General features: G+C 43.0%; 2 non-coding genes across 2 annotated transcripts; one reads left to right on the forward strand and one right to left on the reverse strand.

Moving 5' to 3' along the window:
* The first annotated feature begins 12642 nt into the window (after positions 1-12642).
* On the forward strand, positions 12643-12714 carry TRNAA-CGC (transfer RNA alanine (anticodon CGC)). Its single transcript has one exon. It is a non-coding gene; the product is annotated as a tRNA-Ala (tRNA).
* A 221-nt stretch (positions 12715-12935) lies between these two features.
* TRNAG-GCC (transfer RNA glycine (anticodon GCC)) lies at positions 12936-13006 on the reverse strand. The gene has a single exon. It is a non-coding gene; the product is annotated as a tRNA-Gly (tRNA).
* Positions 13007-14382: the final 1376 nt, after the last annotated feature.

Here is a 14382-nt window from a genome sequence, read left to right on the forward strand (position 1 = left end):
ATGTTTGAGAGTTCAACTTTTGATTCCGAACAAGAGCTGTGGCTCCCTCTTTCCTCTTAATTTGTCTCTAATCCATCAAGGATGATAGAATAGCAGAGGATATTTCCATATTTGGAAAAAGACTAATACCTTTACTTCGCTGTCAGTCAGGTGAGAACTAAGTGCTACAGATCTATATCCTTCCTGTACCTGGAACTAGCGAAAAAGAAAATTATTGGCTACAAATCAGTTTGTGCCCAACTTTATTGGCCCTGCTTATGGAGCCCTCGCCCAGTATCATAAAACTGAGACTATTGCTTGTCATCTAAGTGTGTCTGTTTGGGTCACATAAGCATGTATATCTACATGCTTCCTTTTCTCCAAGAGAGAAGTATTATTTTTATTAAAAATGTCCTGGGAAATGGAGGCCCCCAAATCAAGTGTTAAGAAAAGGTTCTCCTTAATGAAAGTCCAGATGCAGGCTGCTCAGGGCTAGCATATGCCTCCACCACCATTAAGGACCTGATTCCAGATGTAGCCTTTCTCTAAGTTTCATCTCACTGTGCAGTTAGCATTAGTCATAAGACTAAACTCTGGCTAATGGGATATGGAGGAAATGATGTTCTCAACTGCTGGGATTAGTTCTAAAATGAAGATGTGCCTTTCCCTCTACATTAATGCTTGGGAGGGGAAAGTGTGTCATAATTCCTTGTGGCCATTTGTCCAGCTAAAAGACAAAAGAACTATTAGAGGAAGGAGAAAAGATATTGGGGCAATAACCAGTCTTTAGCATAGTTTAGAAAGCATTTGTTTAGATTTACACTAATGATACAGATTTAAGGTATCAAAAAGCCTTCATTTGACCTCCATTTTCAACCTCTCTACTTGTGAGAACTTGGGCAAGTTACAATGTTCTTGAGTGTTAATTTCTTCCTTGAATACTTTATACAAAGCTCCAGTACAGGGTCCAGCATTATGGCATAGCAGGGAAAGCCACAGCCTGCAATGCGAGCATCCCATATTGGCAGTGGTTCCAGTCTCAGTTACCACACTTTCGATTCAGCTCCGGGCTATTGGAAAAGCAGCAGAAGCTGGCCCAGGTGTTAGGGCATTTGCCACTCACCAGGGAGAACCAGATGAAGCTTCTGGCTCCTGGCTCTCAGCTTCAGTCTTGCCCAGTTCTGGCTATTACAGCCATCTGGGGAATGAACCAGCAGATATAAAAACTCTCTCTCTCTCTCTCTCTCTCTCTCTCTCTCTCTCTCTCTCTGTGTGTGTGTGTGTGTCTCCTTCTCTCTGTAATGCTTTCAAATAAATAAATAAATAAATAAATAAATATATCTTTTAAAAAGATAAAAAAGCTCAGGGGCTGGTGCTCTGGCGTAGCGGTTAAAGCTGCCGCCTGCAGTGCCAGCATCCCATATGAGTGCTGGTTTGAGTCCTGGCCGCTCCACTTCTGATCCAGCTCTCTGCTACGGCCTGGGAAGGCAGTGAAAGTTGGCCCAAGTCCCTGGGGCCCTGCACACTTGTGGGAAGACCTGGAGGAGGCTCCTGGGTCCTGGGTCCTGGCTCCTGGCTTCAGATCAGTGCAGCTCCAGCCAATTGGGGCCAACTGGAAAGTGGATCTGCGGATGGAAGTCCTCGCTCTGTCTCTGCCTCTCTTTCTCTCTGTAACTCTGACTTTGAAATAAATAAATAAATAAATCTTTAAAAAAAAAAAAAAAAGCTCCAATTTATCTCCATGTCCTTCTGGGCTTAGTTCACCATACTACACATAGCTAGCATTACCCATCTCTGTTAATTGTTATCTTAATAGTAGTTTCCTTATCTCTAGAACAACAATTTGTTCCTTTCCTTCTATACACTCAGGAAATCATGGCTTGGGGCTGGCATTGTGGTGTAGCAGATAAAGCCTCTGCATGCAAAGGCAGCATCCCATTTGGGTGCCAGTACAAGTCCCACCTGCTCCACTTTGGATCCAACTCCCTGCTAATGAGCCTGAGACAACAATAGAGAAGATTGCCTTTGTGCTTGGGACCCTGCATCTCCTTGGGAGACCCAGAAGAAGCTCCTGAGTCCTGGCTTCATTATGCCCCAGCCCTAGCCGTTGGGGCCATTTGCGAGTGAACCAGTACATGGAAGATCTCTCTCTCTCTCTCTCTTTAATAAATATTTTTTTTAAAGTAAGTAAAAACAAACAAAAAAGGAAACCACTGTCTTTCATTCTCCACTCCCCAGTTCTCATGCACCATCGGTTTCCTTTTTTGTTTATTTATGTACTATGCATGAATAATTTCTTGCTGTCACATGAATCCCATTCTACATTGAGCACATTCCATTCCATATGTCTCCTTTATTTCATCTTATTAAGTTATATTTGATACGTCGTAAGGTCACCATTTTAACTGTCCAATGAAGTGATTTCTGGTAAGCTTACCCAGCTGTGCAACCAACACCATAATCCAGGTTTAGAGCATCTTCATCACCCCAGTAAAATCCCTGATACTCATTTACCCTTAAACACACTTTTCACCATTCTACTACATCAAATTGTAAGTCAACATGTAGTATACACCTATCAATAACCCGGTGAGCACCTGTAAAGTACAGAGACTTAAATATGGGAGGGGGGGAATACTATACCTAAAACCCAGGAGCTAAACAATGACAACACAAGAATTCAGTCAGAGACCACTATCAGAAAATCTGGATCCTGACTCTGCTTTGTGAGTTGACTAGTTCTGGAAAACTATCAAAACTTGTTAAGTAGATCCTCTAAATTTGGAAAAATTTTTCATGTCTCATAAAGATAGCTATTTTTTTCTCCTTCTGGTCTTAAAACACCCTTTCCTTTTTTATTTTTATTTATTTATTTATTTATTTATTTATTTAATGAATATAAATTTCCAAAGTATGGATTACAATGGCTTCCCCTCCCCATAACTTCCCTCCCCCCCGTAACCCTCCCCTTTCCCACTCGCTCTCCCCTTCCATTCACATCAAGATTCATTTTCAATTCTCTTTATATACAGAAAATCAGTTTAGTATATATAAAGATTTCAACAGTTTGCCCTCACACAGCAACACAAAGTGAAAAAATACTGATGGAGTACTAGTTATAGCATTAAATAACAGTGTACAGCACATTAATGACAGAGATCCTGCATGATATTTTTTAAAAATTATTGATTAGTTTTCTATGTAATTTCCAATTTAACACCAAGTTTTTTTTTCATTTTCAATTATCTTTATATACAGAAGATCGATTCAGTATATACTAAGTAAAGATTTCATCAGTTTGCACGCACACAGAAACACAGAGTGTAAAAATACTGTTTCAGTACTAGCTATATCATTACTTCACATTGGACAACCCATTAAGGACAGATCCCACATGGGACGTAAGTACACAGTGACTCTTGATGTTGATTTAACAATTTAACATTTTTGTTTATGGCATCAGTAATCTCCCTAGGCTCTAGTCATGAGTTGCCGAGGCTATGGAAGCATTTAGTGTTCGCCAACTTCGATCTTATTCCGACAGGGTCATAGTCAAAGTGGAAGTTCTCTCCTCCCTTCAGAGAAAGGTACCTCCTACCTTGATGGCCCTGTTCTTTCCACTGGGATCACACTCGCTGAGATCCTTCATTTAGGTCTTCTTCTTCTTCTTCTTTTTTTTTTTTTTTCCAGAGTGTCTTGGCTTTCCATGCCTAAAATACTCTCATAGGCTCTTCAGCCAGATCCGAATGCCTTAAGGGCTGATTCTGAGGCCAGAGTGCTATTTAGGACTTCTGCCATTCTATGAGTCTGCTGTGTCTCTCCCTTCCCCTTGGATCCTTCTCTCCCTTTCTTGGTTTCATCAGTTAGTATTAGCAGACACTAGTCTTGTTTGTGTGATCCCTTTGACTCTTAGACCTATCAGTGTGATCAATTGTGAACTGAAATTGATCACCTGGGCTGGTGAGATGGCATTGGTACATGCCACCTTGATGGGATTGTATTGGAATCCCCTGGCACATTTCTAACTCCACCATGTGGGGCAAGTCCGATTGAGCATGTCCCCAATTGTACATTTCCTCCCTCTCTTTTTCTCATTTTTATATTTAACAGGGATCACTTTTCAGTTAAGATTTAAACACCTAAGAATAATTGGTGTTAATTACAGAGTTCAACCACTAGTACTAGAACAAAAAAAATACTAAAATGGATAAAGTATTACATTGTACATCAACAGCACAAGAGCTGATCAAGTCACTATTTCTCATAGTGTTCATTTCACTTCCACAGGTTTCCCCTTTGGTGCTCAGTTAGTTGTCACCGATCAGGGAAAACAAATGATATTTGTCTCTTTGGGACTGGCTTAATTCACTCAGCATGATGTTTTCCAGATTGCTCCATCTTGTTGCAAATGACTGGGTTTCATTGTTTTTAACTGCTGTATAGTATTCTATAGAGTACATGTCCCATAGTTTCTTTAACCAGTCTACTGTTGATGGGCATTTGGGTTGGTTCCAGGTCTTAGCTATTGTGAATTGAACTGCAATAAACATTAATGTGCAGATGGCTTTTTTGTTTGCCAATTTAATTTCCTTTGGGTGAATTCCAAGGAGTGGGATGGCTGGGTTGAATGGTAGGGTTATTATATTCAGGTTTCTGAGGAATCTCCAGAGTGACTTCCATAGTGACTTAACCAGTTTGCAGTCCCACCAACAGTGGGTTAGTGTCCCTTTTCCCCCACATCCTCTCCAGCATCTATTGTTGGTAGATTTCTGAATGTGAGCCATTCTAACAGGGGTGAGGTGAAACCTCATTGTGGTTTTGATTTGCATTTCTCTGATGGCTAGTGATCTTGAACATTTTTTCATGTGTCTGTTGGCCATTTGGATTTCCTCTTTGGAAAGATGTCTGTTGAGGTCTTTGGCCCATCTCTTAAGTGGGTTGTTTGTTTTGATGTTGTGGAGTTTCTTGATTTCTTTGTAGATTCTGGTTATCAACCCTTTATCTGTAGTATAGTTTGCAAATATTTTTTCCCATTCTGTCGGTTTCCTATTCACTCTCCTGACTGTTTCTTTTGCAGTACAGAAACTTCTCAATTTGATGCAATCCCAAATGTTAATTTTGGCTTTGACTACCTGTGCTCCTGAGGTATTTTCTAAGAAGTCTTTACCTGTGCCTATATCTTTCAGGGTTTCTCCAATGCTCTCTAATAATTTGATGGTATCTGGTCGTAGATTTACGTCTTTAATCCATGTTGAGTGAATTTTTGTGTAAGGTGAAAGGTAGGGGTCTTGCTTCATGATTCTGCACAGGGAAATCCAGTTTTCCCAGCACCATTTATTGAATAGACTGTCCTTACTCCAGGGATTGGTTTTAGATCCTTGATCAAATATAAGTTGGATGTAGATGTTTGGATTGATTTCTGGTGTTTCTATTCTGTTCCATTGGTCTATCCATCTGTTTCTGTACCAGTACCATGCTGTTTTGATAACTACTGCCCTGTAGTATGTCCTGAAATCTGGTATTGTGATGCCTCCGGCTTTGTTTGTGTTGTACAAGATTTCTTTAGGTATTCAAGGTTTCCTGTGTCTCCATATGAATTTCAGCATCATTTTTTCCAGATCTGAGAAGAATGCCTTTGGTATTTTGATTGGTATTGCATTGAATCTGTAAATTGCTTTTGGGAGAATGGACATTTTGATGACATTGATTCTTCCAATCCATGAGCATGGAAGATTTCTCCATTTTTTGGTATCCTCTTCTATTTCTTTCTTTAAGGTTTTGTAATTTTCATCGTAGAGATCTTTAACGTCTTTGGTTAAGTTTATTCCAAGGTATTTGATTTTTTTTGTAGCTATTGAGAATGGGATGGAACTTAGCAGTTCTTCCTCAGCCACGGCATTGTCTGTGTATACAAAGGCTGTTGATTTTTGTGCATTGATTTTATATCCTGCTACTTTGCCAAACTCTTCTATGAGTTCCAACAGTCTCTTAGTAGAGTTCTTTGGGTCCCCTAAATAAAGAATCATATCGTCTGCAAAGAGGGATAGTTTGAGTTCTTCCTTCCCAATTTGTATCCGTTTAATTTCTTTTTCTTGCCTAATAGCTCTGGCTAAGACTTCCAGAAGAGCAGTGGTGAGAGTGGGCATCCCTGTCTGGTACCAGATCTCAGTGGAAATGCTTCTAACTTTTCCCCATTCAGTAGGATACTGGCCGAAAACACCCTTTCTTAAGCTGACTGACCACTGATAGTTTCCAGATGTATGGGCTTTTCATAACACCTCTTTCCTCTTAAATGTCTTTGTAAATCTTTCCTCTTAAACAGACTTCTTTTTCCATCTTTTTTTTTTTTTTTATTTGATAGGTAGAGTTACAGATAGTGAGAGAGAGAGAGAGAGAGACAGAGAGAAAGGTCTTCTTTCCATTGGTTCACTCCCCAAATGGCCGCCATGGCCGACGCGCTGTGCCAATCTGAAGCCAGGAGCCAGGTGCTTCCTCCTTGTCTCCCATGCGGGTGCAGGGCCCAAGCACTTGGGCCATCCTTCACTGCCCTCACGGGCCACAGCAGAGAGCTGGACTGGAAGAGGAGCAGCCGGGACTAGAACCAGCACCCATATGGGATGCCAGTGTCGCAGGCAGAGGATTAACCAAGTGAGCCATGGCGCCAGCCCTCTTTTTCTATCTATTTGTAATCAGAATCTCAATTATAAAATTTACATTTTTCCATGTGGGATGTATGTTACTGTTCAATAAATACTTCTAATTCTAGATACAAATTATGATCACTATAATTTTTCACTTTGGGGTACTTACTGAAAAGACTAATATTTATTAACTTTCTCTGAATTAAAAGTAACCAGTAGCTTTGTAGGCCCTTAGGTTGTTATTAATGATAATTAACTGTGGTGATGAAGAATTACTAATAGTTAGGACCCCGAGGAGCAAAATAATGTATTTCTAAATGCTGCTTGCTCCTTTAGGTATTGAGTAAAGCAATCCTGTCCTTTCTTATCCAAGAAGCTACAAGCACTAGGCATTCTCAGGTGCCAAGTGCAGATAACTCTCCTCCCAACCATCTGCTAGTGTCTTCTTGAAACTTTCTAACCACCAGCAAATCAGCAGGACCACCCCACTTGAGGAATCTATTTATGTAATACATATGTGGGGTGGAAGAGACAGAAAATATGAGATTAAGATATGTTTGTTTTCCCACAGTTAGAAGGATTATGTTCTAGTGCTCCAGTGGGCTGGCTACAATTCTTGATAATCTACTGTATATTTTGAAAAACTAGAAGACAGTAGGTGAAAGATCCAAACACAAAGGAGAGGCCGGCACTGTGGTGAAGCAGGTAATGCAGTACCGGCATCCTATATGGGCGCCTGCTATTCCACTTCTGATCTAGCCTGGCCTGGGAAAACAGTAGAAAATGGCCCAAATTCGTGGGCCCCTGCACCTGCATGGGAGACCCAGAAGAAGCTCCTGGCTTCTGGCTTCAGATCCGCGCAGCTTTGGCCTTTGCGGTCATCTGGGGAGTGAGCTAGCGGATGGAAGATCTCTCTCTCTCCCTCTCTCTCTCTCTCTCTCTCTCTGTCTCTGCCTCTCTGTAATTCTGCTTTTCAAATAAATAAATTAAAAAAAAAGAAATCATAAGGAGATGGAAATGTTAATTACTATGATTTGGTCAGCATACACTGAATAAATTTCTTTAAATATCTCATTGTGTCCCACAAATATGTACAATTATCACATGTTAACAAAAAACATAAAAAACCCTCGAGGACAGTAAAAAATAATTTTTAAAAATGAAAGAAAGAAATGCTTGTTTTGAGCCCTTGAACACTTGCTTCTACCAGTTGCACTTCATATGAAGGAAAATAAGAGGAGAAATTAAAATGAGTTGGCTTCTTTCATTGCTGGCAATGCTAATTCCTGAGTGTGTGGGGCTCTGGGCAATGAGTCTTACACTTTCGAATTATAGCAACCTCGAGTGCTTACACGCTGAATTTTCATCTTACTAAGTTATAGTTCACATATCATAAAAGTCACCATTTTAACTGTCCAATGAAGTGAATTTTGGTAAGCTTACTCAGCTGTGCAAACATCACCATAATCCAGGTTTAGAGCATCTTCATCACCCCAGTAAAATCCCTGATACCCATTTACCCTTAAAGTGCTTATAGCTTCTTGGATAAGAAAGGATTGGATTGCTTTACTCAGTACTTAAAGGAGCAGGCAGCTTTTTGAAGTATGTTATTTTGCTTCTGGCGGATCCTATTAGTAATTTTTTACTACCACAGTTAATTATCATTATTAAAAACCTGGGGGCCTAAAAGACTACCCACAGAGGATTAGGCTGTACCTTGGCACCCCCTCATTACATATCTGAATGGCAGTCAAGTGCTGGCTGCTCTGCTTCAGATCCAGCTCCTTGCTAATGCATCTATGAAAGCAGCAGAAGATGGTCTGAGTACATGGGCCCCTGTCACCCATGTGAGAGATCTGAATGGAGTTCCTGGTTTTGCCCAGTGCTGGCTGTTGTAGCTATTTGGGGAGTGAAGATGGAAGCTCTCTCCCTTGCACATGCTCTCTGCCTTTCAAGTTAATAAATAAATCTTAAACAAATTAACTAGGACATTTTTTAAAAATTCCATGACTAGGCCAATCTCAGGCCAGTGTAATCTGTGTTTGACATTGAGAGTCACATTTTTAAAGCATTCTGAGTATTTCTGTTTTCCCCCTTTTTGTTTTCCATTTATTAATTTTATTTGGAAATGTTTTATGCCAGTACAACAAAACTAAATTTTACAGACAATGGCTGTCATTAGTTTATATAACATTAGTTTATTATAAGACATATGGAAGTCATTTGCATGAAAGATTTCAGGGGGCCACCACTGTGGTGTACAAGGTTAAGCCTCCGCCTGTGGCTGCTCTATTTCCCAACTAGCTCCTTGCTAATGCACCTGGGAAAGCACCAGCAGATGGCCCAAGTGCATTGGTACCCACGTGGGAAACCTGGAAGGATCTCCTGGCTCCTGAATTTGGCTCCGGCCATTGTACCCATTTGGGGAGTGAACCAGTGGATGGAAAACATCACCCCCACCCTCCTGAACTTCTGTCTCTCCATCCTTCTCTATAACTATGCTTTTCAAAAAAGTTAAAGAATAAAACTTTTAAAAAAGAAGATTTTGGAACTTCAGCTTCATATGATGCCATTACAATAGTGATTTCAGTCTACATATTTTCCAAGAATGTCACTAACTCTAAATTAAAAATAACCCTTGTCTTTGGTGCCCCTATATAAGGTTCTGGAAGAACCTTATCTCCAGCTTTCACACCAACTGTTTAATCTCTCCAGTCTTCTTCAGCCTGATCTAACAGCTACTACTCTTGCTTGCAATACTTTTCTTTGACATTTTTCTGGAAGCATAATCCCTCCTTTGGTTACGATTTCCATGGCACTGCTTTTCAGCCAATAGGGGTCAAAGAGCAGAACACAGTTCCTAAATGCTTGTCCTGCCATGACTCACAAACATCAGCTCCTACTCTGCTCTTGTGTTGCCACAGGAGACACCCACAGTCTGACTGACCCTCGAGGCAGGTGACAAGGTCAGGCACTGCCCACTGGGTGCTTCTGCTGCACAGCCAAGGCTGAGGACTGCTGGCCTGACACCAGTCATCTCTTGTTGACATGCAAGCACACAGCTCTGAAGCAGCGGTTCTCAGCTCTAGCTCAGCACATCACTTGAAAGCTGAAAAAGATACAGATGTGAGAGAAATTGGGCACAACAGCTAGAGCTGTGCTGATCCGAAGCCAGGAGCCAGGAACTTCTTTTGGGTCCCCCATGCAAGGGCCCAAGGATTTGGGCCATCTTCCACTGCCATAGCAGAGAGCTGGATCGGAAGTGAAGCAGCCAGGGCGCGAACTGTCACCCATATGAATGAGATGCCAGCACTGGAGGCGGCGGCTTTACCCGCTATACCACAGCATCTGCTCCTTGCACCAGCATTTTTTTTAAAGATTTATTTATTTATTTGAAAGTCGGAGTTACACAGAGAAAGAGGCAGAGGGAAAGAGAGAGAGGTCTTCCATCTGATGGTTCACTCCCCAATTGGTTGTAACAGTTGGAGCTGCCCTGATCCGAGGCCAGGAGCCAGGAGCCTCCCCCGGGTCTCCCACACAGGCGCAGGGGCCCAAGGACTTGGGCCATCCTCCACTGCTTTCCCAGGCCACAGCAGAGAGCTGGATTGGAAGTGGAGGAGCCAGCACTCGAACCAGCGCCCATATGGGATGCTGGTACCTCAGGTCAGGGCATTAACCCACTGCACCACAGCGACAGCACCGAGCACCAGCATTATTTAAAGTTTCCTCCAGTGATTCTAATGAGCACTCAGCAGTAAGAATCAATGCCTGGACTGGTAGTGAGCATCCTAGGTCCTTGCCAGCTCTGGGGAGCAAGCCTCAAACACTGCTGGACAAGGAGAGGCAAGGGCTGAAGAAAGAAAGTTAAAAACAGTGCTAGAAATAAATGGCACCAGCTTCAAAGAGGGCCTAAGGTCAATCCTTGTGATTGGGTGTGTATGAAACAGAGAGACTGAACTTAGGGGAAGTGGTCCCCAATCAACAGAGGTATGTGGAGTACAGAAGATAGAAATGGATTTTTAAATACTCTAATTTTGAATATTTGGTCAGTCTTCTACATCTTTCAAGCATATTGGGGTGGTTTTACTTACATTCAGAAGAGATGTGGTCTTTTTGCCTGAAAAAGTTCCCTAATCCCAAAGTTTACCTCTCCTGTTTCATCTTTCCCATTAGCCACAGTAGCTGAGGAAGCCCAGCTTTCTTGACTTAGGCCAGGCTGTTCACTTAGAGCCCTAAATCAACTTCACATCCTCTCTTGGCTGTACGGCTCAGTCTTATTTCCTTTCTTAGATGCACCTACACAGGCACCTTTAGAGGATGTGTGGAATAGGAGGAGTGACCATTTACAAAGGGTCTTGTTTTGAGCTCAGCTCCAAAAATGCAGAGTTGTCTGAGAAAGAAGTTCCAGAAAGGGAAGGCCTCAGGTGATGGAGAAATAAGCTGTACTATGAGGAAGGGAATCCTACACAGGACTTGGAAGTGAAGCCAGAGACAAAAACAGGTTTCTTCCACAGTGAGCAGAATAGATGAGCTGTAACTTGCACTGATGAAAGCCTTGGGTTGCAGAGATGACTCTGTCCTCATTTCCTGACTCAGAAACGATTGAAGATGCTCATGTTCTGGGGCCTCGGGAGGGAGGCAGGGGTTGATTTCAGAAGGCTGAGACTTGGAACAGAGCTCCTTAATGACGGTCCACTGAGGGCCCTTTTTTTTTTATTTGGACATTCCCTATTACAGTTGAATTAGCTCAGTATGTGGCTTGTTAAAAATAAATCTGATTACGAGCCATTATTTGTTCAAATTACTGCAAGCAAACAGAGTAATTTATTTTTTTAACCTAGAAGTTGATTATGAAATTTGTGGATTACTCAGGGAGATTTTGAAACGTCTGCTTTCTGCTCTGGCTTTCGGCCTGTGGACCATTTCATTTATCCAGCGGTGCTGAGTGGAGTTCGTGGCCTTCACTGCCTTACTGTCGGGGTCAGCGCGATGACCACCCAGCTCTGACCCCTGCTCCAGCCAGTCTGAGCCTTCTACGGCCCAGCTTTCCCCTGTCCCGGGGTGGAACAAACACCAACTGCACGTAGGGGTTAAACACAGCTCATTTCCCCATAATGCGAGTTAGCTCATCGAATTAGCTAGCCCTCAACCAACGGGAAGCCATATCGAGGGAACAGGTCTGGGGTCTTAATTCAGGCAGGAGTGTGACGAGGGAGGGTTCAGAGCTCATTAAGGGAGGCGTCTGGTGACTGCAAGACTATCTTCAACTTTTTCAACCAGTTGGGTTGGCCCAAGCTGTAAATACCAGATGGAGAAATAAAATCCTCGAGCAAGTCCCCCGCCGCGATTTTACCATCACTGATACATGATTACGCTACAAAGAGGGTGGCGGTGTCTTTTTTTTTTTTTTTTTTTTCAGTTTGTGCCTCACGAAAATGAACAAATTGAGAAATCACTCATATGCAGGAGTTGGCCATAACCCTAAAAACAAGACCCAGTCTGGAGGGATGTGGCGTTTTCACGTCGTTCTCCTGAGATGTGAGGTGCGTCCGCGGCCGGGCGCGTGTTCGGGTAAGGTCACAAGGCTCCCGCGGGCGAAGAGACGGTCCCCACCGCAGGCCTTCAGAACGGGAGCGACGCCGCGGGCAAAGGTCAGGGCCGGCCGAGGGCCCGGGGAGCTCCGGCGCCTGCGCGCGGGCCGGCGGGGGCGGGGCGGTGCGGTGCGGGGCGGGGGCGCGGCGCGGCGCGGCGGAGGCCCGCCCCCTGGCCGCGCGGGGCGCCGGTCCCGCCTCCCCCCGGCTCCGGGCCCGGACTCCATGGCGTCCCGGGACCAGGGCTGCGCGTTCGCTGGTGGCCTGTGGCAGGGCGTCCGGATGCGCCGTGGAAGTAGTTTAAGACAGGAGTACAGAGGAAGGAACGTTACCTCAGAGCTGCCGGCGGGAAACACTTGAGACTCGAGCCGCCTAGAATAGCGGTGAGCACACGGAATGAGTACGTATACCAGAAAGCCGGCTGTCGGCTGGGGGATGTAGCTCAGTGGTAGAGCGCGCGCTTCGCATGTGTGAGGTCCCGGGTTCAATCCCCGGCATCTCCAGACAGCCACCGTTGGTTTTTGTTTCACATCTGTGTATATTTTGCTTGCATCTGGGGCTCCCGAAAGCGATCAGAAAGGAAGACAAAAAGCAGGGCGAACACGACAGCCCTTTTGAAGTAAAAGTGAGCCGAGAAGTGAGCTGTGGTATTTCTTCATTTGTAGAAGGGCCTCCGCTTAGAGAAATCCGCTTTGACTGTTGCAAAAGGAGAAAAACAACACAGTGCATTGGCCGGGAATCGAACCCGGGCCTCCCGCGTGGCAGGCGAGAATTCTACCACTGAACCACCAATGCTCCTGGATAATTCTTGCTTCCAAACTCTATTTGTTTCCATGCTCTACTAGACGCACTTCCGTGAGCAAGCAGCCTTTTCAATGGGTAATCACGTATTTGTGTACTTTTTCTAACGAAAAAGCAATGGGATTCTAGTTTACTAATTATAAAATATTGGAAAAACATTAAAATTTCCCAAATATTCATTGCATTAACTCCCTTTGAAACTTATACGGAAATTCTTTTTTCTGTTCTTGGTGAAAAAGGAAAATGAAAATTCTGTTATGTCTGTTACACATTTACCCAGACTCTCAGTAATTTCTAATTCATAACAGTCTCCTGTTCCTGGCTTTTTTAATGCTTTTCAAACAAATCCATAATAGAGGTTTTTTTCTTTTTCTTTTTCTTTTTTTTTTTCTTTTTAGGTATTGGGAATAGAGAAGAGAGAACAGGGAGCAGGAATCTGAGCCCTGGCCCACATTGAAGAGTAAATTGGAACTAGGTGGTCTGCACAGGGAACTTGGAAGCATTGGTGACTATGGCCAAGTGACCCAAAGACTCCCAACTGCTCTTCCCTTGATCTTGGAAGCTCTTTGAACTCTAATGTGAGTCTAAGTTTTTACCCTTAGTTTCCATGCAGGGAGAAACTGAGAGTGAGGCAACATGTATGACACTAAATATGAGGTAGAAAGCTACAGATTTAGGTATTATTAGCACTTTATCTCTAGAAGGGAGGTTCCCATTAATTTCCAAGATTTTGACTGGCCAAAATATGAGAAAACAGCAGCTAACACAGGTACAATGCACATGGACTTCAATCAGGTGAGAGATATTGGAACTGCCTCAACTTAACACATGAATAAACTAAGGCTATTAGATGCAATATTGGAAAACATGTAGTATTATGCTCAGTGTCGGGGTGTTTAGCCACTGCCCAGTTCTGCCTACAAATAATAAAGCACCAAAATACCCAATGGAGCCCTGGACATTTTATATATTCAAAACAGTGGAGTGAAGTTAGGGAAAGAGCATAAAAAGCTACTGAAATAATGTAAGGACTTCTGCATTGAGATTTATTTTAAAGGACTTTAGTGTGTGTATGTGAATAAGAACAAAATGTGATGGTAAATAAATTACAGATTTATAAAGACATAAAAAATATAAAGTGCTTGGGGACTTAGGAAATCCAGACTAAGATCCCAGGAAACCTATGGAAGAACATATTTTTTTCTCGAGACCCCACTCTAATATTTAAAATGAGACAAATGGAGAAGTGTGGTTTTAGAATTCAATTCTGAAGAGATCTAGCTTGCCTAGGGGCCTCAGGACCCTTGGGCAGGAGGCCACACCTTCCTGAACTGGTGCTCTCCAGTCTGTCAGCTCATTTTTAAACTGCC

The sequence above is a fragment of the Lepus europaeus genome, chromosome 1, assembly GCF_033115175.1.
Source record: "Lepus europaeus isolate LE1 chromosome 1, mLepTim1.pri, whole genome shotgun sequence".
Lineage (NCBI taxonomy): Eukaryota > Metazoa > Chordata > Mammalia > Lagomorpha > Leporidae > Lepus > Lepus europaeus.